The 25,442-nt window shown below is 47.6% G+C and overlaps 2 long non-coding RNA genes across 4 annotated transcripts in view; one reads left to right on the plus strand and one right to left on the minus strand.

Annotated features, from left to right (window-relative positions):
* The window catches only part of LOC112671301 (uncharacterized), a 144,315-nt gene that overhangs the window by 91,056 nt on the left and 27,817 nt on the right, over positions 1–25,442 (plus strand). The window lies entirely within an intron of this gene.
* The window catches only part of LOC112671300 (uncharacterized), a 43,271-nt gene continuing 28,687 nt past the window's right edge, over positions 10,859–25,442 (minus strand). For both annotated transcript variants that reach the window (XR_003143530.3, XR_003143531.3), the window contains 2 exons: positions 22,534–22,626; positions 10,859–11,423 (listed from right to left, as the gene is read on the minus strand). This is a non-coding gene — a long non-coding RNA (uncharacterized LOC112671300). The remainder of the gene's footprint in view (positions 11,424–22,533; positions 22,627–25,442) is intronic.

The raw sequence follows: 25,442 nt of genomic DNA on the forward strand, positions 1-25,442 counted from the left end.
GATCTTCCACACCTCCCCCCTGCCCCCCAGGCCCCTGCAACCTTTTCTCACTGGCTGTAGCATTCCAGAAAAATCTCAGCCCAAGATTGATGGCTTCATAACCTGCCCGGAGTCCTTGTGCTACCGCAGCCGCGTCATGAATCACCGATGCCACATCACCCCACTCCCGCCACAGAGGACCCGAAGGACACTCCCGGGCTGCACGGGCACTGGCACTGCTCTGCTTGCCGGATGCGGGGGCCGTGGCCGTGAGGACGGGGGAGGACACGCCGCAGGCAGGGGACACGTGGCTTTCGGGGTGACAGGACCCAGCAGCTGTGAATCAGGCAGTTTGGGGAAGGTCTCGTCGAAGTGGTCAGATCTGCCCATCTCCACGTCTCCCCGGTGTTTGTGTAAGAGTCATTACGATCACCACGAGCGTAATTAGTGGCCATTTCAACTCACTGAACCAGGTGCTTGTGTGAAACCAGGCTCAATGTACATTTGCTCCTTTCATCTTCTGGGCAGAAATGCGAATCAGCCCTGTCTCCCCATGGTAGGTCCGAGGGAGCCAGTGGCTCCGAGCAGGAAAGCAGAGCTGCGAGCGTGGCTGTGATTCCAAAGCCCGGGCTCTTTCTAGTAGGCCTCATGGCCACCAAAGGGAGTGCCACCTGGAGTGCCACCTGGAGTGCCACATGGCAGAGGGCTCTCTCCCACCCTGTTTCTGCAGGGGCTTCCACTGGAGAAGGGGGCTCCCCAGCCCGAGGAAAGACTTGAGTTTGAGTTCATGTCCCAGGGCTACTGTAACCAAGTGCCATGAATTGGACGACTTACCAACAGCTAAGTTTGTGGCCTCTCAGGTCCAGAGGCTGGCCGATGGAGAGCGAGGTGTCACGGGCCCGATCCCTCCGAAGGCCTGGGGGAAGCCTCTGCTCCATGCCTTGCTTTCGCTTGGGGAGATTGTTGGCTTGTGGCCACACAACTCCAGTCCTCATATGGCGCTCTCCGTCCCTGTGTTTGCATCTTGTGTCCAAGTTCCTTATAAGGACATTTTTTTAAAAAGATCTTATTTATTTATTCATGAGAGAAACAGACTGAGAGAGAGGCAGAGACAGGCAGAGAGAGAAGTAGGCTCCACGCAGGGAGCCTGATGTGGGACTCGATCCCTGGTCTCCAGGATCAGGCCCTGGGCTGAAGACGGCGCTAAACCGCTGAGCCACCCGGGCTTCCCTGTTTTTGTTTTTATTTTTTATTTATTTTTATTTATATTTTTTATTGGTGTTCAATTTGCCAACATATAGCATAACACCCAGTGCTCATCCCATCAAGTGCCCCTTGCCCACCCAGTCACCCCCACCCCCCTGCCCACTTCCCTTTCTACCACCCCTTGTTCGTTTCCCAAAGTTAGGAGTCTCTCATGTTCTGTCTCCCTTTCTGATATTTCTGTTTTTGTTTTTAAAATAAGGATCTCAGTCTTTTTTTTTCTTTTTTTTTTTTTTTTAAAGATTTTATTTATTTATTCATGATAGTCACAGAGAGAGAGAGAGAGGCTCAGAGACACAGGCAGAGGGAGAAGCAGGCTCCGTGCACCGGGAGCCCGACGTGGGATTCGATCCCGGGTCTCCAGGATCGCGCCCTGGGCCAAAGGCAGGCGCCAAACCGCTGCGCCACCCAGGGATCCCTCTTTTTTTTTTTTTTAAGGATCTCAGTCTTAATGAATTAAGGCCTGCCCTGAGGACCTCATGGTAACTTGATGATCTACAAAGACCCTATTTCCAAATAAGGTCATATTGACAGGTACCAGTGGTTAGGACCTCAACATCCTTTCGGGGGACACAATTCAACTTGTAACAGGTCCTCTCACATATGCCCAGGCTGCCCTGCCAAGACACAGGCCTCTCAAGCATGGGCTTAGGTCTCCAGCCACGAGAAGATCGTCAAGAGGATGGTAAGAACATGGGCATGCAGGCGGAGGGGGAGCAGGGCCTCCTTTGAGGGGCGGGGAGCAGGGAATGAGAAGTGAAGAAAAGCAGCACATCCGTGTGCCCTTTGCTGTCCTTGAGGAGAGCTAGTTCCCTGAGAGGCTCTGGGGCCTCACGAACTCCTGCGCATCTCTGTTTTCCGAAATGAGGGTTTGCAGCGGAGGCCCCGTGGAAGCACACAGATGACTATTAGCGATAGCAGCTCACAAGCACTGTACCTGAGCCCCGGCTCAGCGAGTGCCAGACAGCCCTCTTGGGGGGATGGGGGGGTCTCCCAGCAAAGAGGGCCCGGCTCCACCAGCAGGCTCGTATCTCTCCCTGCCCAAGAGCCCAGGCCACTCAAAATCCCGGCAGATACAGATCAATTCTGGGGCAGCAGAGAGGAAACCGATCAGTCGAGGAAGAGAGGGGCCTGCTTGGAGATTAGCAGATCTAAGGGAGAAAAAAATTAACAGCGGCTAATTCAGTCACACTTAATTTAAAATCTTCTCGCTAAGAGGTTTAATCTAGATTGAATAAAGCAGGATCTGTGCATTTGTCAGTAACTGGAAAAGTCTCGAAATCGTGTGGGAGTTGGGGACGGTCCCGTTTCCTTATTTTCTGCATACCTCTCGCCCTGCTGATTATGGCTGGAGTGCCCGTGGCTGTGAGAGGTTTTGCATGTGATGACAATATTGGATAAACAAGGAAGCAGCGTATTTGCATACCAATGATGGATTCAAGTGTTCATGCCACCGATTCACTCTTCACGCACTATTCATTCAACAAACATTTAATAAGCGACTGCTATGTGCTGGGCGCTGCGGCCGTGTGGGGCGTCACAGTTTGAATGCATTAGAATTTCTTCCCCTCAAGTGCTGTTGGTCAAGAGGACAGAATTGTAAATGATAAAACCAGCACTCAGACTCATGAGTCCTCCAGCAGGTGTTTGAGTCATGTGCTTTGGCAAACATGGGAGAGAGACCGTTAATTCGGGCAGGGGGACACAATGCTGGTGGGAAAAGGAGTCACAGAAGAAGTGATATGGGAGCTGTGCTTTGAAGGACGAGTAGAGTTTTCCAGGGAGACACAACCTGTTTTTATTTTCCCTTTGACAGTGGAGGGCCAGCAGTGTCGTGTAAGGAGTAACATTTCCAAGGATCCAGGTTGTCACCGGCAGAACCACGATCCAAGCCCACCTGTTCCATTCCAGAGGTGACACTCGCTCTGTGATTTCCATGTTTTCCAGCGCCCTGAAGCGGCGGTGTGGGGAAGCTGGGGCCAGAGGCACCCAGAGAAGATCCCTCCAGAGCAGCTGTGATGCCGAATGCCCAGGGGAGCTGGGAGAGGCTGCGGGCTCAGGGTGCTCGGCAGGCCGCGGGCGCCACCCCGGCAGCCCCTCTGGCATGTGGTGGTGATGAGCAGTCATCCTCCCGGCTGCATTTCTTCCTCTAACAACTGAACTGATTAGAAGCAAACTTCGACTTGATTAGTGATTATTGTCTCAGTGCAGCCGTGGCTCGAAGCCTGCTCATTTTGGAGAGGGGAGGGATGTTTTGGGGGAAAAAAAAAAAAAAAAGAAACAACTGCAAGCAGGCATCTCATTGCCTGAGTGAAATGCAGGCTCATCTCAGCCCCTCCCCACATCTGGCCCTTCTCCGCTTTGCTTCTAAACTAGTGTCTTTTCCTGGGTGAGGGCTGGGTGGGCAGGGCTGAGCTGAGTCCTTCCCTGAGCCACCCCCCACCCCCACCCATGCCGAGAGGCCCTGCAAGCAGCAGCATCTGGAGCGCAGGCCAACCACCCACTGAGTCTAGTCGCAGAAGCCGGAACGTACCCTGCACCAAGCCTTTGGGCATAGAACATCTGCTCAGGCTGTAGTTGAAGACCAGCTTGGGTCCTACCACTGACAGCCCATGGCTCCTTGGGAAAGTTGCCTGACCTCTGTGCCTCGACTTCCTTATTATTTTAAGGCTATGGAGAGACCCACTGGAGATCAAGTCAATAATGCAGTAGGTTCATCATTGTTGTGACATTCAATACAGAGATCCCAGCTTGGCTTCTGAGGATCTGTGTGGCCTAGGGCACCCTCTCCACATCTCTGGGCTTCAGAGAGATATTGCACTTGTTTGGTAAGAGAGATACTACATGGAGCTCATGGGGTTTATTCAGATTAAACAAGGCAGGGAATGTGATATGCCCTCTGCAGGCAGGATGCACAAGACACTGTAGGTGGATGGGTGTTGAGTCGTACTGAACACAGTCACCCAGCCAAAACTCAGGCCAGAGGTCCCTGGGACCAGGGTCCTGGTGTGCTAGTCACTGTGGGGGTTGTAGGGTATTGGGAGGTGTGGTCTCCATCCTGGAGAAGTTCAACCAAAAGGACAGAGATAGACGGCCTCAAGACTTGAGGGTTTCCAAACTCCGGCCAACGAGCAAGGCCACGCCTGCTGCTTACGCTCTGAAGGGAGTGGGGGAAGGTGTGAACAGTGTGCACAAGGCTGATGAGGGGCTTCTGGGCAGGATCAGAACATGCTGCAACAGGGCAAGCCTCAAGGAGAGTGGGAGGCAAGAGGGAACATTTTACTGAGTGCCTGGAGTCGGGTGTGTGCCTGACTCATCCCTCCCTTCAGCCTCCCAAGGGGCAGCGCTAGCCCAGCATGGTGGCTAAAGGACCCAGAGATTTCCAGAATGGCTTGAGTTCAGTCAGTGGGCACGGAGCTGGGATCTGCTCTGCTCCCAAACCTGTGTTCTGGCCACTGTAAAGGGGTGTATTTTCCTGCTTACAGTACAGTTCTAAGTGACCTCCTTTCTACCAGGCTTTGGGGCCGTGGGCCTGCGCCAACCTGAAGCATCGGGTCTCCGAATGAGACTCAGCCACCTCGCTTGTATCCTCACTCCCTTCTTCCCGCACTGCAGCGCCGGGCACTGAGCAGGTGCTCACTAACTACCTATTTGCTGCACACGGACTGTAATAACCCAAACAGACATCACTGGCTGGCTGTTGTCCCTCCAGAAAGAGGCATTTGCGGCATTTTTTTAGAGCATAGAGAGGTGGGGTCCCTGAGCTCTAAATCCATGACTCATGTCCCAAGGGGGGTCCGACACTGACCCAGGACCAGAGTCGTTGCTCAGGCTCGCAGCCACTGGTCTCCTGCACACTCTTGTCTGTCGCATCACCTCATCTCCTCATTCTCTTGTGCCCTGCCTCTTGGCCCTGGATGTCCTTTTTCTCTTCAGGCAACTCTTAGCATTTGTTGACTCTCATTCCCTTTCCCTGACTCCCTCTCTGCTTTGGGCCTGTCCCTAGGGGCCATGAGCATGGCCCAGAGCCTCAGGGCAGAAGCCGACTGTGAGCTGGGCTGTGTGTGGGTGGCAAGTCAGGCTGGCCCAGAGCCCAGGGAGCTAGAACAAGTACCAGGTGGGGTGTCCCTCAGCCCAGCTGCACACTAGCCGTGTGACCTCGGGAGGGGCATGTAGACTCGGAGCCTTACTTTTATCCTCATTCCGCCTTCGCATTGAACTACAGTGAGAGTCCGATAAGGCCACGCCAGACCCTGCCACGTAGGGGACAGAGCACCGGAGTCGTCATCACACCTCGATTCACACTCTGGCTCTGCTGTGTGACTTTGGCCAACACGCAAAGCCTGAGTCTCTGTTTCTGTATCTGCAAAAGTAACTCTCGTACAGGCTCGCAGTGAGGATTTAGTGCGGCAGCTACAGAAAAGTGCTCATAAATGCTGAAGCTCTGGTCTTGGTGGCAGCTTTGTGGACGGTGCCCCAAGCTATCCTCTGTCACAGCTTCCTCCCCGGGAAAGGGCTGGCCACTTTCCCAAAGTCGCCTATAAAGGTGCCCTTCCTCCCTTGCCTTCCCCTTGGGACTCCGTGCCGTCTCCTCCTCCCAGTCACCTTCCCTGCCAGGCTCTGCCCACCTCACCCCAGGGGTGTCCCCGTGGAGCAGGTCCCATCCGTGTCTGAGAGTCAAGGGTCTGGCCATGTTGGGTTTGTCCACATACTCCTGGCAGCCAGGCCGCTGATTTATCTCCCGATGCTCTCTTTGCCATCTGTTTTTATATTGCTTTCAGCACAAGATAAGTGGCTCCCATACAGCGCTGAGCTTCAGAGATTGCAAAGTTCATGAGTTTGCAGAATTTATGATAAGGCAGAGAATTGTCTTAGTGCATCATTCATGTGCGCAAGGTCCAGAACGAAATGCTGCTCCTTCCAGATGTTTCCTTCTTTCCTCCCGTCCCTTCCTCAGGAGGCGGGATGGCCCGCCAGCAGCCCGGGCACTCGCGCCTGGACCTCAGGAGCGCTCACTTCCTTACTGGCTTCTGCAGGAAGGCAGTAGAGAGCATCTCTCTGCAGGGAGGAGGAGGAGGAGGAAGAGAAGGAGGGGAAGGAAAAAAAGGCAGGAGGTGACCAATCACCATACTGTGTCCTCCAAGGGTCGTTGGTTGAAAACAGGTGTTGGGCACCTGTGAAAAGCATTGTCCATGGTTCTATTTCCCTTTGAATTTTTGTTTGGGAATATATTTCACCACCTAGAGTGGATATGTATCATCAATTATAAATGTGCCTTCAAAAGACCACAGATGATTGTTTCAAGAGGATATTTCTCTACTCCACTTGCAGTCACTGCCTTTCGGAGCTTCATTATATCATTCATTATTGTGTTAGAGCGCAGAGAATAGAGATACGGACGAGGAGTCTGTGAGGTGCCTTATGCTCTGCAGAAGGGGATCCCTGTATTTCAGGTAGAGGAAGGCTTTGGAGGACATTCCTTGGTCTGATTGGTGGGAGTAGGAGCCAGTCGGGTAAGAAGGGTGAGAGAGAGCATCCTGAGCATCTCATGCAAAGATACAGAGGCAGCAGAGGACGTGGCTCGTTCCGGAACTACGTGTGGTTGATCATGGCCTGAGTAAAGTGAACCTATGGCAAATGTGCAGAAAGAGATGGAAAAGTCAGCTTGTATGGTGCCTTGGTGCCATGCTAAGGATGTTGCACTCCATCCACGGTGAGCCACTAGAGGTGTGCAGGTATGGATGTGAATCAAGCTACCATTGACTGAGTGCTTCCTCTGTGCCAGGTATTAAAATGTTCTTTATAGATATTATTTCTCATTTGTATCTCATAGCAACTCTGTAAGATAGGTCTTATCATGCCCATTTTACAGAGGAGAAGATTGAGATAAGCTACTTGATTAAGGTTGCACAACAAGTGGCAGAGCTGGGATTTGGGTCTTTCTGACACAAGCCCTGTCTTGTTGTTCTCTTCCACCTCCAAGCTCTATCCATCCATCCCTTTAAGATGGTGAGCATCCTAATGTCATACCTCAGAACCCTGGGTGTAGGGCCTATAAGTTACAGCAAGGTCATGCCGCGGGAGGACCAGGATGGAACAGGCTCTGAGTTAGGATGGCATGCTGCGTGTGCTAACTTGGCAGGCCACAGCTCCGTGAGTAGTTGGCAGCAGTGAGGACAAGTTCAAGTGAAAGCAGCACACGTGTTCAACACAGGGGCAAAGGTGTCTGCAACGTGTGTGAAAGTCCTGGTAGACAAGCCGTGGGGCTCTAGGAGCTAGACGCTCAGTATATATATAGGACATATCTCATGTGTGTACTTTGTGTCTGGGACCAGCTGACCCGTTCACACGGTTCCCTTATTTCCTGTGATAACCCAGACTTCTCATGCTGTTTCTGGTGTCATTAGGTCTTTAAGGGGTCTTGGCTCAAAGCAGTCTGCCCTTATTTTCTGGGCTTTGACTATGACTTTCCCCCTCTATCCCAGAAATCCACCCGTGGCCCTTGGATGGCACCCTGACACCTTGGACCCCAGGGCTCTTCCACCTGTGTGCATCTCCATGGGCCACCTCTCACACAGTTGCCTTTGCCTTATAGATGACCAAGACAAAGTCAAAGGACAGGCTGTGACAGAGGAGTTGGAACAAAAAAGTCCTGGACCCTGGAGAGGAAGGTGGTCAGAGACATATGATCAGAAGAGGTATTTGTGGGTCAGAGGTGGAGCCTCCTTCTCAAACCACAGCCCCACATCTGAGTGTGGTGGGAGTAGCGCACTGAGGGGCCAGCATGCTCTACTGCTCAGGAGCAGGGGCCAGAGGCAGAGCTGAGCCCAGATTCCAGGGGAAAGTCTGAGTCAGAGTGGACCTGAAAATCCTTGGATCGGTCCTGGTGCTGAAACAACCATTGTCAGCATAATGCACATTTCTGGGACCCCTGGTGCCTCTATCTTCTAGGAATATAGACCCCCAGCAAATTCTTGTGGGAGATAAGCAAGCAGGGCCCCATAATGTGGGTAAAAATCCCTAGTGATGTCTTTGTGATAGGAAAGGGGCACAGAGAAGGACAGCTAGGGTGACACAGAGGTCTGAGGGGAAAGGGAGTGAGCTGAGGCTTCTGGAGCATCTGTGCTGGCCCCTGCTCAGCCTGAAGTCAGCCCCACATGCAGTGGTGGGGGTTAGCCCCTCTCTCATCGGTGAGCAAACGGGGCTCTGCAGCGTTAATGGCCTCAGCCACTGTCATGACAGTTGTCAGAGGCAGTCTCGCGATTGAACTCGGGTCTGACTCTGAGATTCACACTTTAAACCCCTGGATGTGGCTTCTGAGTGTCTCAGCAGGTCTGAGTTGTAACACTGGCTCTAGCTTCAGCATTGCTTGATATTTCTCAGGGGTATTTACATTTTAATGATGAGCTCTTGAAAAGAGAAAATCCATCATAACTCAAATAGCAGAAGTTTGACTTCCTAATAGGATTTTTGGAGAGGGTTTTTTTTTTTTTTTCCTCTCAGTTGTGTTAAATCTGTGCTGTCCGATACAGTACCTACTAGGCACGTGTGGCTCTTGAAGAATTGAAATGTGGTCAGTCTGGATTGATGTGAGTTCTAAGTGTAAAATACAAACCAGAGTCGGAAGAGTTACTGTAAAGAAATCATGTAAAAATATCTCATTCATATTTTTTAATATTGACTACATGTTGAAATGATAAAAATCTTGGATATGTTGGGTTGAATAACATAGCTTATTAGAATTAATTTTATCCACTTGGTTTCATCTTTATTTCTGTGACTACCAGAACAATTTAAATCACATGGTGGTTCGCATCATGCTTCCATTGGACATCTTACTATCCTATATTCCTATATTCTTTATTTCCATCAATCAAAACATATTAATGGTGACTACTCTTTATTGGAGATTTATTGTGTTCCAGGAGTCTACATAGTTAACATATAATTGACACATATAATGTATAAATATTATCATCCCCATTTTAAAGATGAAGGGGGAAGAATCAGATTAGTTAAACCCCAGGTCGCTCAGTGAGTAATAGCCCAGCACACGGTCACATGGTCACAGGTGGGTGCAAATCTAATTTCTGTCACTTATTAGTTGATGCCTTTGTGCACAGCACTTGACTTCTTTCTGTGCCTCAGTTTCCTGTTCTGCACTTGGAGATAAAAGCCAAGTAAGCTTAACTAGATAAGTTAGCAGAATTCAGTAACTTCTTACATGTTAAGCACTTTCCAATACCTGACACATATAAAAACAAATGGTGATTAGCTATTATTATCTTCAAGTGACCAGAACTGGGATCTAAATCCACTTTGCTCAATACTCTTTCCATGAGACGGACTATGGGTCATCTTTCACTTGCTAGGCATACCCCTTGGATGCTGTGGGGTTTGTAACAAAAATGAGGAGCAGGGCGTGCCCTCAGGGGACTCACAGTCTAGTAGAGAAGATTAGAAACAAATACAAAAAATGGGTAGAAAGAGGTAAATGGTAACAACAAAAACAATGATGCTGCAAGGACATAAAGTGAAGTGAGAGCTCAAATGAGGACAAGATCCCCTTGACTTGGAGGCAACCAGAGGGGACTTCCTGGAGAAGGTGGTATTTGAGCAGGACCTTAAAAATGCATGGGATAGTGTTAGGCAAAAAGGTGGGTGAAAGCATTACTGTTAAAGGAAACAGTAGAAGCAAAAGTGGCTTGGAGGATGGGTAGGAATTGCCTCGTGCTGGAGTGTGGATTTGTGGCGAGTGATACGTGAGACAGTCAGAGTGGCGATGGCTCCCGGAGGGCCAGCAATGCCAGCCTAAGGAGTTTGTCTGTCAAAGGCTAGTTTTCACGCTACACACGGCAGATGGTTCTCTGAACAAGGGTGCCCAGCCAGGGGGACGAGTGGAGGTGGAACCCATGCCTCCCTCCCCTCCAGCGAGACATGTCCTTCAGCGGTGGGGACATGCCTTCTCCCGTTTATCCAAAGGTGCCTGAGCCCCGTGAGCATTGTCGCCAGTTTACTCCTCCACCAGACTTGCTGACCACTGGCAGCCCAGGTGTCACCTTGTCCATCCTTAGCTCCTGCAGCCATCGAAAGTCTCCTCTCCTGCCCCATCCATGCAGAGAGCCTCCCAGAAATAGGGCTCTCCCTCTGTCCTGTGACCATAAATGACAACGCTGTCTCCAGATGCTCGGGTTTCTATACTGGTCATCATTGCTGATGATCTCAGATGTCCCGGGACCACGGCAGGAGGAGCTGCTGGGTGACTTCCCAGAGCCCCAGGCTCCTTCAGGTAGAAGGTCAGATGCCAGTGTCTGCTGTGGTGACCCCAACACCAGCCCCGCCCCCACAAGGCCAAACAGGGAAACGGCACCTCGGCTGTCACCTCCCAGGGAGCTCGGCTCTCTTAAATTGAGTTACTCACTGCTCCGAACTTTGCTGTCATCATTTCCTTCTGCAGCCTATTAAAACTCTATCCCTCTGACTAATGTAGCTGAACACACCGCTCCCACTCTGTTCTCCTGCCAGCAGCATCTGTACAAAAAAATCAGCTTTGTCAGGCAGGCTTCTCATTCCTTCTTCCTCCCTCACCCCCCTCCCCTCCTCTCCTCTCCCCTCCTCTGCTCTCTTTTCCAAGGGTCCACTCAGGAGCTGTCATCCCCCAAATATTCCAGAAACCTCCCCATGCCCTTGGGCTGTCCTCAGCCTGGATTTCAGGACTCAGGAGCACATTGCTTGTCTCTCAGCCTGGCAGGAGGCAAGATCCTCACCCAGCTGCCATCTCCCCCAGCCCATATGGGCAAACAATATGCTTTCTATAGAAGCCCTTGTAGGTTTGGTCCAGCTCGGTGCACCCGCTTTCCAGCCCTGCCTGACAGTGCTTGCGTGGGAGAGATATAGGAACAAATCAGACAGTTTGTTGACATGTTCAACACATGTGGCTTGGCACTGGTTCAGACGGAATGTGTTCAGGTGTGTGTGAAGTATGTTTTCAATTTGCAACCTCGATGTCATGCCTGTACACATCATGGACACATAGGCCCTCTAAACACAGAGCCACAAAATTTCAAAGCCAGCAGGCAGCAGTCTCCTTTGTAGATGCTGCCTTCTTCATCTATTGCCTGCTTTCTCTGATTTTCATGGAATTCTGTGCTGGTGAATTCTGGGGGTGTTGGCCACAGACCCTGCGGGAAAAGATAAGGGGCATGTCAGGAATGAGCCAGGCTGGGGGAGATGGAGGCATTTTGCAAATGTCGCAGAGTAGAGGGCATGAAAATATTGCTTCCATCTGAAGATTTTTTCTTTTCTTGTTTTTTTTTTTTTAAATATGTCTCATCTAAAGATAGAGGCTGACTAATGTCCACAGCAGAAAATAAGAACAAGCAAATTTGTCAACTAGAATCCTGTTTGTGCTTCTATTGCCCAGGTCAATCATTTCGCTAATTAGTTAATTCATTCCTTCATTGATTTATTCACTTATTCATTCATTTGACATCAATTTATTTTTTAAAACTAACATTTTTTTCTGATTATAATAGTAATGCATATTCATTGCAGAAATTTGGAAAATCCATTAAAGTACAAAGAGGAAATGAAAATCACCTTTTCCTCTCAACCCCAAGCTAATGACTGTTTAATATTTTGGTGCATTTTCTTCCTGAAAGATATCCCAGATGGGGCTGGGTCCCTCAGACACCCTTGCTTCTCGTCCCTGAGCAAGAGTCGGCACTTGGACACCCTCCCTCCCCAGAGTGAATCTGTCTCCACAAAGTAGAAAAGGAAAATGAAGATTTTGCCAGAGTTTTCAGGCAGAGGCAAAGGAGAAGGATACAATATATATTGCACCGCAAAATTTAATAAAAATCTCCGTTAGACATGTGAGTTCTTTGCCATGCCCCCAATTCCCACCAACTGTCAGCTGCCTCAACTCCTAGCCTGCCTTGTCTCCAGCCCCAGCCTAGCCTGTCTCCTCATCCTTACACGTCCCACTCCTCTGTACATGAAAGATGCCCCATCTTTACCGGCCAAAAGGGACTTGCAAGAAATGCATGTTCTTTCCTTGTAGTAGATCATTTTTTTCTGTCCCATTCAGACATGTATGTGTGTGTATGCATGTATGTGTGTGCATATATGTGCACATATTTTCTATATGCATTTTGTTAAAATGACGTTTTGGCATATCTACAAGCTTTTGAACTTTTTCTCCCCTGTAATATATTTTATTTTCCCTTACAATTATGTGTTCTTTGAAAACATGATTTTTCATTGTTGTATAGCATTCCATTATGTGATATACACTAATGTATTTAACTGGTACTCTTTTGTTGGGCATTTTGGTTGTTAATCAATTTTGCTATTATATATGGGACTGCAATAAGCATCCTATATATCTCCAGTTGTTTTCTTTGTGAACATCTCTGATTATTTTCTTAGGATATGTATCTAAGCTTGGAATTTTGGGGTCAAGTTGACTGAGCATTTTGAAATTGGATATAACCTCCCCTCCAGAAATGTGTTAGCGTGAAGCATTTATGGAGCACCTGTTGGGTACCAGGCACTATGCTAGCTTCCAAAGATTAAAAAAATGTGTAAGATGTGTTCTCTGTTATTGAGGAACTTATGGTTGAATATTTGCTGTAATTAAATAGGGGGCTCCTGCTCCCCCTCTAAAATGTTTATTTGATCTGCACTTAATGATATGATTGAGAAGCTGCTGAATCTGACCCTGGATTTATTTTTTTGAATATGCTCATCACATGCAAAGAAGACCAGGTAGCTCTTGAGGCCAACCAAAAACTTCTGTATACAGTATTTTCCAGTATGTTTCCATAAAACAGAGGCTTTAATTAAATGCTTCCAATTTTACCCAATATTATGACTGTTGAAGAAGAGGAGACTACTATTTTGTTCATATAGATGTTCTAGGTGGAAATCTTGTAGGAAATCCTAAACTCTAGCTCTGCAGGGTTAGTCTGCCAATAGGGAATGGAATTTTTGTCTTTGCTGGGATTTTTCCTGCTGTCTCATTCCATCACTGGTGTCAACTATTGTCTTGTCTGTATTTCCTATCTAGAGCTTATGTAAGTATTTCTCAGCATTCTTACAGTTAAGGGAAATAATGTAAGCAATGAACTTGGATTATATATGTCATAGTAGGTTGTATTTTTATCACCAAATATTTGCAAGGATTATGCATCCCTGACTCAGTGACAGCAGTCCTCACTATATGATGGACTTTGGCCAATAAAATGTGTTAGTGATGTTAGCTACTTTCAAACATAAGCTTTAAGAGCCGTAACTTGGTTCTGCCATAACTTTCTCTCCTCTGTCTCCAGACCGACATGTCCCTGATAGAAGCTGCTGCTTCAGCCTGGGTCAGGAATAAAAATGAGCCCAACACTCACATAATATAAGTGAGAAATTAACTTTTGGTGTGGAAGTCACTAAGATTTTGGAATTATTTGTTCCACAGCATAATGAAGCTAAGATGAATACCATATATGCTAAGGAGAAAATGTCATTCAGAGGACATGATCCTTATTCTGTCCTTAATTCGATTCATTAATTCACACCTGTAGCCTGTGGCTTTACATTCATAATATTGACACATTGGACTCAATAGAATTTTGGGGCTATCTTTTTGAAGGGTGAGAGAGGGAAATCTATTTTTCATACCAACAGATTACCTATTTTCTTACAAGGACCAAAACTATATTTTGCACTGATACTCAAAATTTCCAGCTCTTCTCTCCAGCATCAACCTGAGTTGATGTCGAGCTAAAATGTAAGGAAAATGTAAATTTTAATTTCACTTCAATCAACGACAAAAAAAATTTTAAATTTATCAAGTCCCTATCTTGTGTCATCCCTATCCTGTCTCTTTGTAAACTTTCTGAATTCTTCCACAAGTCCCCCAGACTGGTTGGTTATGCTTACCTCTGCATTTCTGTATGAGCTAACCATGCCTCTCACAAAATTTGGAGCTTATATTATACTGGGTAGCTCATTCCTTGAGCACAAGGACTGTGTCTTTTCAAACACCTTATGCAGATTTAAGATTCATTCGTTTTTTTTTTTCATTCTTTTTTTCAACCATTCATTCATTCAGCAAGTATTTATTGAGCAATTACTATGTTCCAGACAATGTTTCCAGTGCTGAGAATCCAGTGGTTTACAAAATAGACATGGCCCATGCCCTTATGGAGGAGACAGGAAACAAACAAGCAAAGAAAAAAAAACCCAGAAAGTGGCTAAATGCTAGGAAGGAACAGGGTGGAGTAATATAAGAAAATGGTAGGCTAACAGTTACAAATCTAGCTTGGAGAGTCAGGAACGCTCCTATGAGGAAGTAAAATGATGCTGAGACCTAAAGTTCAGAAGGAAGAGTATCATGCCAGAAGAAAGAGGGCTAGAGAGAGCTTGGTACATTCCTTATTTGAGGAACGTAAAAAATGTTGAGTTATCACAGATGCATCCCATGAAGAGTAGGATGAGGGGACTTTGGAGAGACAACAAGTGTTTACAGCACATGATAAAGTAGTTGGAGTGTTTTCCAAGAGAAATGGGAGACCACTGCTGGGTTTTAAGTAGGAGAATGGCATGATCCCATTTATATTTGTGGAGAGCTTTCTTGTTCAGGGTATGATGAGTTTGTGTGAAGCTATAAGAGTGTGAAAGATCCTACAGGAGTCTACTGGAATTGTCCATGGAACAAGTGTATAGCCTAGATCATGGGGGTGGCCATGAAAGTGGGGAGAAAAGGAGGGGTTTGGGATACATTTCAGAACAAGAAACAAGAGTTGCTAGCAGGCTGAAGTATGTGGGGGAGAGAGGAGGAGGGAGGACTCAAAGTGATGTCCATGTTTTTGTGTTAAGTAAATGCATAGTTAGAGGTGCTATTTACTAGTATAAGTCTGATTGGAAAAGTCCCGTGGTAGGGAAGAGGTAAGAATTTTGGTTATATTAAGTTTGAGGTGTCTTTGAGTTGAGTAGGAGGAGATGCTGAATAGTCAGTAGGATATATGAGTCTGTAGCTGATAGCAGAACTTGGGGCAGAGATATAAATTCTGGATTCATTAGAATATAGATGCTATTTAAAGCCATGGGAGTGAATGAGATTACCTGGGGAGAAAAGCCCGTAAATGTTTACAGAGTGAATCACGGGTGCCTGGAGAGGGTTGAAGGCTGGTGATTCCCTAACTGAAGGTGGCGATGCTGGAGGAGGTGTGGGCTTGGCAGTGGGGTTGGAGGGGATGGTGAGCATGGCTTGGATTTGTGAGTTGGTAATGCCTGTTCCTCACTCAGTTAGAGATTTCCAGAGATGCTCACAAATGTGTGTGTGTGTGTGTGTGTGTGTGTGAGAGAGAGAGAGAGAGAGAGAGAGAGCGCTTTGGGGGAATGATAGCTCACAGCCCTGCCTACCTCCTGGGACATTGAACCACTGGAATGGATGAGATAGGAGGGATAATTGAGAAGATTGAGAAGAGATGAGAGTTACTAATGGGGGCAGTGTCCACATAGCTGAAGTGTCCACACATCTGAAGTGGGGATGGGAGGAGGGACCCCTGAGAAGGGATGGTTGCAGATAGGGTGAAGGGCTAGGGGCAATGGCCCTGAGGAGCCTGAGGGTTGGGAAGAGTTCATAGTCAACAGTGTCAGTGGCTACAGAGAATGGGAATAGGTCATTGGGTTTGGCAAATTGAAGCTGACTTTTCGGAGAGCAGGCTCAGAGGTGGGGGGAACAACCAATGAGAAGCTTATGCTCTCAGGAGGCTCTTAGAGATTGGGAAGGTCATTTCAGGGGCAGGTGGTCTGAGAAAAGATGTTTTTTAGTTGAAGGAGAGAAGAGGTCACTAACATTTATTGATTGAGGATGTGCCTAGTAGGGGGAACATAATTGTTGCATTAACAGCTGACACCAGACTTCCTCCTAGGAAGAGGACTGACTTTGTTTAGGAAAATACCTCGACAGGGTGTTTTGGAGGTGGAAGATGAGACTTCAAGCATGGAATGGGAAGACAGGCCACAGAAGAAAGTGACCAAACTGCTTGGTGTAAGAGATGGATAGGAATTTGGGGATGGGGATGGGGATGAGCAGAAGGTGAAAAGAGGGAGGGGAGAGGTTGAGATGCACAGAGAGTTGCCAGGGAGGTGGTGGAATGGTGAAGGACATTCAAAAATTGGACAGTGATGTCCTCACCAGTTAGAGTGTTTGGTGTACCATGAGGCAAACTCTTTCCTCACATTTCAGTAAAAGCCTCAGTCTCAGGGCAAGAGTATTTGGAAGTAATGAAGGAGGCAGGGTGGCATCTAACTTCAGCATGTGTGAACTAGAAAGGAGATAATCATCTTTAGATAAGAAAATGGGTCCTCCCCTGGAGCCAGGAGAAGCATTAAATGCCTCCCCTGGGAACCTCTGGAAAGACTAGGTTTTCTCCCACAAGTGGGCTGGGGTGCAGGCCAATTTCACGTGGCTCTCAGGATAAGGCTGACTCCAGCTGACATCCGAGTGTTTGCGTCCTCTGGCAAGACAGAGTATGTTGGAGGCTAGCAGTTGTCATCTTACTGATTTTTCAGATTCACCCTGAAAGGTTAGTATTGAGGGTTCGTGCCTATTTTTTTGAGTGAGCCAAGTATGACTCAGAGAAGTAAATGAGATGGCCCAAGAGCACACAGCTGGTGTTAGTGATGGAATGATTCAAGCTCAGGTCTCTGTGACTCTGATGCTCTATTTAGTTCACCCAACTGGCCCTACTTGTGGACTGTGCTGAGGGGAGGGATAGAAACACATGAAACATTAATAGATTGAACAAAAAAGAGCCGAGAGAGATGGAGAGAGAGAGAAGATACAAGGGTGGGCAGAAATATTTGATGAAGTGAAGTGATTTCCTATCCCTTCTCTACCCCTACCTTCCTCCATCTGCCTGACAGATTCTGAGACTGGCACCATGCTGCTGGGCAAAAAAATGAGATCAATTAGAGGCCTCTCCCTCCCCTGCTTCATTTCGGATGCCTAGCCCCTTCACAGAGTAGTTACTTTCTATTTGGCTGAGCAGATAGGAGCAATGTTAATTCTATAATTGGGCCTACCACCCTGGGTGCTTGATAAGCATTAGGCGCCAGACAACGTTGTTCCAACCGAAACAGGCTCTCCTTAAAGCTATCGGGGTCCATGTGCAGGCCCTAAGGCTTTTACATGCTTCAAATAAGCTTAAACTGCACACTTAGTATTTCACAGCAGGAACCCAGGCTCCCTTAGTACTTTGTTTTTGCCGAGGATTACTCTAGGTCATGTTGTGGCTTATTTATGTGAAATGATGATTCCCCCGTGCCCGGCCGTGGAAACAGGGCCTCGATTCATAAATCTGCTGCTTCATGGTCTTCGCTGCAGTTTTCAGGCCCTTGGTGCTCATTGCTGTGATGTTTGTGTTGCCTGTGCTGGGGAAACGACGACAACGGGTGGCCGCGCACAAGCTCTAAGGTGGAAACCCTGGCAGGTCGTCCAGATTTCCATTAAAGTGCGAGCCATGGCATTTGCTTTTGTCCCGACCTCAGTTTTGTCATCGGCTGGCTGTGGGCCAGGGCGGGGTGGTTCGGGCTACAGCAGGGACAGCAAACATGCCACCTCTCTTGCTGAGCCTGCGGCAGATGTGACCCTTGCTCTCCTGCCCCCCAAGACTTTCGCAGCGCATGGCTGGGGGGCAGCCCGGGCCCACGGACTGCACATGATGCTATGGCACATCGCTTTCAGACCTGTCTCCGGGCACCTAGGAGTCCATCCTGACCCTCATTTTTATTTTTTTTAAAGATTTTATTTATGTATGTATTCATGAGAGACACAAAGAGAGAGAGAGGCAGAGACATAGGCAGAGGGAGAAGCAGGGTCCCTGCAAGGAGCCCGATGTGGGACTCAATTCCAGATCCCGGGATCATGACCTGAGCGAAAGGCAGCCCCTCAACCACTGAACCACCCAGGTGTCCCTGACCCTCATTTTTAAGAAAGATTTTATTTATTTATTTGAGAGAGAATGAGAGAGAGAGAGAAAAAGAGAGAGAGAGAGAGAGCACAGGGAGGGACGGAGGAAGAAGGAGAAGCAGACTCCCCACTGAGCAGGAAGCCTGGTGTGGGGCTCCATCTCAGGACCCTAAGATCACGACCTGAGCAGAGGGCAGATGTTGAACTGACTGGACCACCCAGGTGCCCCCCATCCTGATCCTCATTTTATCCAGGATTCTATCCCCTTCTTTAATAGCCGTTGTGGACATTTTATAGCCCTTCCTCTGGGGAATCCCTTTGATAATCTTAAGCTCTTCTGTTAAAAACCCCTGTCTCCATTTTATTTCTTTTGTAGTATAGAAGAATATTAGATTTTATAATTCAAGATAGGGAATGGCCTTGGAAATCACCAATTGGTTGCTGCTAACAATAGCCAGCATTTAAAAAAAAAAAAAAAAAAAACAATAGCCAGCATTTATTGAAGATTTTGTGCCAGTCATTGTGTGGGCACCTTCGTGCCTTGGCTTCTTTACTGTGCACAACAGATACGGCCATGACTGTCACCAGTGACTCCGGTGTTGGTGTGTCTGCTGGACTCTATCATGTATTGTACTCAGCTGGCAAATTTCCACGACGCCTCTATTGCCTCTGCCCCTATACCTTGATTTGTTGAGAATTCCAAAGGGACATCGCATAACCCAGGGACAGTCTGAGCTCTGTGGCAAAACAGGCCAACTATTTCGTCATTGGGCAGCTCTCACTCTTGCTCCTCCTCACCACTCATCCCCTTCTCTCTTCTCAAGCTTCCTTCACACGCTAAGCAGATGTTTTCATCCATTACTTCCTCTGAAAAATTAGAAACCTGAAGTGTTGAAGCATCTTCTCTCAGGTGTCGGCACCATTTGGATTTATGCATCTTTCCCAGTCCGTTCCCACTATCGAAGGAAGGATCTTCCCATTCATGGCCCACTCCCCACCATCCCCAGATCACATCTTCTCCTACCAAGCTGGGACCTCACTCCCTCGTTCTCTCTCTGTCCTCCATTGTTTCATGTTCTTTCTACTTGTTCCTCCTCTTTATCCTTCAAAGAGGCTCGGATTTCTCATATCCTAAACAGCTCTCCTTGCTCTTGATCCCGGGTCTTTGGATTCTTCACTTCCTACCTAGACAAGTTGCTTGGAAGATTAATCCACCCGTTTTCATACCTCTTGTTCCCTCCATGCATTCACTTGCCTCCCTTTCCCTACTCCAAGACCTCACTGGATTGTGTGTCAAAGCTCATTGAGGGACTACAGATTTTTAAGCCAGGGGACATTTTCAGTCCTTTTTCTGGACTTCTCTGCATCATTAGATGTGACCACCACTATCTCTTTCTCAAAACTCTCCATTCCCTTATCTTTTATGATTTCATTTTTTTTCCTGGATTCTCCTTCTACCTTTTATTTTTATTTTATTTTTAAAAAATATTTTATTTATTTTTTTATTCATGAGAGACACAGAGAGAACAGAGAGAAAGGCAGAGACACAGGCAGAGGGAGAAGCAGGCTTCCTGTGGGGAACCCAATGGAGGACTCAATCCCAGGACCCCAGGATCACGACCCGAGCCAAAGGCAGACATTCAACCACGGAGCCACCCAGATGCCCCTCCATCTACCTTTTAGAATATTGATTCAGGGACAACTTTCCAGCTCCTCTTTTCCATCTGCCTTTTCAACATAGGTGCTCTCTAGGCTTCTTTCTCTTCCAACACAAGCTGCCCTTCCTGGGTCATCTCATCACCTCCATGGCTTTAATTACCACCGTTATGTGGATGATACCTTCATCTCTAACCTCCATTCCTGCATTCACTCTTGGTCGCGGACCCTGTCTCCATCACTGCCCCCCAGGCCTTCACCCTAGATAACCAATTGCCAATGGCATCTCTTTTGATGCTGCTGGAGGATGAAGAGTGGTGGCCAAGAATAGCTCTTCTCTCTCTCAAACCCTGAGGTACCCTAAAGCCATTTGGATGTGAGTGTGAGCAAACCCAAAAGTTCTCCCATGGATGAGGGGCTCCTTTAACCCTGAGTATGAGCTGGATACTGAGGGGTTAACTACTGTTCCAAAGAAGAACAGGCTCAGGGGTGGGTGGGAGGAATGTAAATGGTCCTTTGAAACCTTTTCTAATTTGCTACTAATCATTTAAAAATATTAACCCATCTCCACCACTCCAGCCACCCTTTCGTCTCTTCATTAAATATACAAGGCCAGTATCCAAATAAGAACTGGTCTTTGGTTTTACAAGAAAAGGGTAAATTCAGAGGCTGAGAGGAGCTAATCGTTTTCGATTAGTTAGTTTCAGACTTCACTGAGTTTTGTTTGGTCTAGATTATCTGAATCTTTATTAAGGGAGCTGGAATTGGCAGCAGCAAATGCAGGAGCAGTAGCATTTGTGTAAGAGTGCATTTATACAGCGGCAGCCCCCTGTGCGTGGAGAGGTGTTCATGGATGCCTGCGCACGTGTGTGGTCCATTGTGCCTCTGGGTGGGATACGGCACGGGCGTGTGATGCGTGCGTGTGTGGGAGACAGAAATGAAGTTTTCCAAGGTGCAGGCTCCCCAGAACACCAGGGGCAGCTTCTTAGTCTCCAGTCTTCTCTTCTAGCCCAGCCCCTGCGAGGCCTGCCTGCCTGGAGGTAATTTTATTTAATCTTGACAATCTTCCGGGATAGGCTTAAGTAAACAAGGATCAAGCCACTCACAACCTTAATTAGGCTACACATAAATAATGGATTGCCGGATTAGCTGAGAACATACAGGAGGGATGTGAGAGCAATAAAACCAACTTTCCTTAAGTGGGCCCTTCCTTCAAGGAGCTCCAGTTTCTCCAGGCAGATGTCTGTGTCAGGTGCCATGGAGACATTCCAGCGGCCCATTACTCATTCATTTATTCATTTGTTGTTTATTCATTCATTGCAAATTCTTACTAAACCCTTCTGAAAACAAGACCTGCTGCTAGATGTTGTGGGGGAAGGCAAAGGTGAAACCCATAAGAACTTCTCAATTGCTCACAGTTACAAACTGGGCTTATAACTATAAGTGAAAATTGAAAAGAGGGTCTCCTGACAGAGCGCGGTGGCAGATTATCTTCTCCAAGGATGAGCGTAGCACAGCCTCCCATCCCACGTGTTCTTCTTCCAATGTGACCTCAATGCTCCCCCATCCAAGTCTATGACCCTGACAGTCTGTTGAACTTGGGCGGACTTTTGTGCCTGCCTTCACCAACAAGGTGCAGTGTAAGTGATGCTTTGTGACTTCCCAGGCTGGGGAAAAGGCCATGCCCTTGGCCCCCTTGGAATGCCTGCTCTTGGAACCAAGCCACCATCTTGTAAGGCAGCCCAAGTGAGCCCAGGGCCCCTGGCTCCCATCTGTAGTTTAGCTGAGGTCCAGGCTGACAGTTAGCATTGACCACCAGCCACAGGAATACAGGTCCCACATGGTGATTCCTGCCTTCAGATTTTCTCAGCTGAAGCCTCAGAAATTGTGGGTCAGACAAGCCATCCCAGCTCTGCCCTTCTGGATTCCTAGCTCACAGAACCCGTGAGCTTAATAAAATGGCTTTTTGAAGTGGCTCAGTGAGGGGAGCATTTGTCTCATAGCAACAGAGACTGTAATTAGCACTGTGGGAGAAAACGTGGACTCGGGAGCTTCTTTTCTACTGCTCAGTGACCAACAGTTACCAAGTCCAATCAAGTCCATACAGAAACCTTCCCTAGTATCTACTCTCCCCTCTCCCTTCCTGTCGGTGTTGCCCTTCCTAGCCGATCTACCTCTTACTTGGTCTTCCTGCCTCTGGCTTCGTCCCCCTCCCACTGCCTCCTTTTTAATGCTCAGATCTGGGCATGACACCTCTCAGGGCATGCTTCTCAACCTGGATTGGGTGTGCACCCCGAGGGACTTGGCAGTGTGTTGGGAGTGAGAGACCCCACGAGACGAACATGTCCAATCCCTGTCTAACTCACTAGGAAGTGGTTGCAAATATTATTTTTATATTAAAAGAGACATGAATACATTATAGCATAAACCAACACTGGCAAGGATTTTCAGGGCAAAACTAAGACTCCAAGCACATTTCCCTCGAAGAACTTCCAAAAACTGCTAGTGGCCCAGTTATACTCACTTCCTCTGCTGATTGCAATATGCTGAGGGGTTGCTTTTCACTCTGTAGTAGTGGTGGCTTGAGAAGAAGCTCTCCTCTTCAGTATGATATTCAAGGCCACTATCCAGCCCTCACCCACCCTTGTAGACTGGCTTCTTACCAGTAAGCCTGTTCCACATGCCCAGCTGGCAGGTGTCCATGGCACATGCATAGGCGTCTAGCTGGAGAATGGAGAGGTACTTGGAAGAAGGATCTAATTAAGGAAAACAGCTAGTTAGGTGAATTGTTATTTTGTGTAGTCCCGAGCCCTCCATACTCTTTATGTCTCGATATGCTTTCTATCTCTGGAAAGACTTTGCTCATTCTTTAGTGTGCAGTTCAAATGCCTCTTTGAGGCTTCTCCTGACGCCTTTGTGCCATTAGCTGCCCCCTTCCTGGGCTCCCATACCACTTTGTCCATATAACATCTAAAGTGGTATTACAGTGTGCTAAGTATATGCTCATCTTGACCACTACACTGTGGGTCCCTCAAGGACAGTAATCAAACCTCCCCCACCCCCATTTTAACAGCTCTTTCTACTCCTTGCTCCCCACCTGATTTTCCACATTGTCTCTTAAACAGTTGGATCTCAATTTTTCTTTGTTGAAGCAAGTTACTTTACTTACTTTTATTCATATTTATATGAATAAAAGAGGTTGGCCCTCAGGTCAAGCAAGAACGCACTGTACCCCAACCCCTCATCTAGATTGGTTTACAGATTCTCAAGAGACATGATCCCTCACTGGGTCTAGACCTCACTTTATTCCCAGTCAGGAATAACGTTGATCCTTCTCGTTATTATGAAAGATAACTGGAACATGAGCACAGCTAGCTGCTTTCTTCCTTTCTCTCATATTTATTTATTTTAGAGATAGAGCAAGCACAAACAGGAGGGGTAGCAGGAGAGAGAGAATCTTAAGCAGACTCCACACTGAGCATGGAGCCCAATGTGGGGCTCAATCCCCTGACCCCGAGATCATGACCTGAGTCAGACGCTTAACCTACTATGCCACCCGGGCTCCCCAGCTGCTTTCTTTATTGAGTAAGAAGCAGTCTCTGTCTCTCCAAAGTCCCACAGGTGGGCTTTGCAGATAGGCCCAGTGTGAGAAATTGATTGAGAAGATAGTGTCCCTGCCAGGTCTACCCCACCACAAAAGAGTGCTCCCATTGTCTGCCTTAAGGTATGAAATTCTACTGTTAGAGATTCATTCCTTGATGTGGAAGATTTCAACCATTAAGAGTTCCCTGTTTAAATGCAGATACTCCTGGGAGGGGAGAGAACTTGAGTCCTTTTTAAACTATCACTTCCGTTGAAGATTCAGTGATAGCTAGGCCGAGAGCAGCAGCCCTTAAAGAACTGGGACAAAAGGTAGGATAGATTCTGTTGAAAAGAAAGAAATATGTTATGTTCACCAAATTGTGTCAGTGCATCAAAAAGCCCTCTGCTTGCATTGTATGTATTCGAGGCTGGCTGCTATGCAACATAATGGGGGTTAATTCCAGGGCTTAGAGCACTGACTGGGAATTGGAAGCTTCTACTAGGAGAGAAAAAGGGGTGATGATGGGTTTGGTTTTCTTGCATAATGTCCTCTTTTCCTGGAGAATGGAGGCTTCCCTCTCTCAGGATTCCAGACCAGAGGAAACATGAAAAGAGGGTTAAAAGATGTCTTTTGTCTTTGTAGGAAATAAGATCTTTTTGTAAAATTTCAAAAATTGGCAAATCCAGCTTCAGGGGGGCAGAGAAAAACAATTGGGGAGGGGAGTAGAGGGTTGCATTAACGTGAGGATGATTTTCCACTCCAGCTGCTCACCTTATTAGTTTTAAAAATTGCTTTAATATCTATATGTTTAGTTAAGAGGAGCGCCGCACATAATTGGAACTCTCAGAACCAGATGGCACCTTGGAGATCAACTGGTTTAACCCTCACTCAGGGACGCAGAGCAAGGTATGATAACCCACCCCTATCTCCCAGCTCCGTCTCCTGGATTCCAGTGAGGAGGTGCTGGGCTTCCTCTGGTCTCTGTACTGGAGCTGAGACAGCCAGCTCCCCTTCTGCTGGTGGCTTGTATGCTATGACAATGGTGACCCTTCAGCCAAGAATCTGAATGTGCTGAGCCATGACTCCATCAGGCAAAACCCAGGGGAGCTTGAAAGAGGCTGAAGCTCTGTGGTCATTTTCAGCTATTTTACATCACAGACGCAGGTAACAAGGGTCCTGCCTACTTGATCTCTCTTTCGGGGAGACCAAAAAGCCATCCACAGGCAATCTCGAGGACAGACAGCATGGTCTGGATGCAGCAAGCCTTGCAAGGGGCATTTTGCTTTCAGCTCAGAGGTCTTGGGAGGAGTCCCCATCTCTGGCCCACCACTACCCAGGGTCTAGTCTACCCTTCTGCCCACAAGGAGCTGGTGAGAAGCATCTCCCTTCCCTTGCCCAGTGTCTCTGTGACCCCACGACTGGGTTGAATCACATGTAATTCTTTTGGTGGTGACAGTTCACCCTGGTTCAGCAGACCGTGTGGTTGCGATCGATCAGTGGTGTCCCTTTCCTAATGACGCAAGAGCTGTGAGAAGTTGAACTGTTTACACAAGGTCACTTTATTAACAGGGAAATCGCTCTTATGATAAATGACAATTCTGTTGCAGCTGTCTCTCTCTCTCTCTCTCTCTCTCTCTCTCTCTCTCTCTCTCTCTTCTTTCTGCTTCAAGAGCTTTGTAGACCCACAGATTCTGTGTCCTCAGATGCTCCACCTCTTTGGGGCCTGGAGACTCAGCCCTCCCTTTGAGCCCAATCAAATGAGCCAGTGTCCAAGGAAAGGGGAAGGTGATTATGAGCCTCTTCATATGATTTTCTTCCAATTCAAGTTCAGCAGCAGCAACCAGAAAAGCACAACATCCTTTTTATGGACCAGTAGATGGGATTTCAGATCAACGATGGTCATTTCTTGAATTTGCACAGCACCTGACAGCTGACAAAAATTTTTTAAATTCTTTACAGTCAACCATTTTGCTTGCACTCTCTGAATAA

This window comes from Canis lupus, chromosome 5 (genome assembly GCF_003254725.2).
Source record: "Canis lupus dingo isolate Sandy chromosome 5, ASM325472v2, whole genome shotgun sequence".
Taxonomy (NCBI): Eukaryota; Metazoa; Chordata; class Mammalia; order Carnivora; family Canidae; genus Canis; species Canis lupus.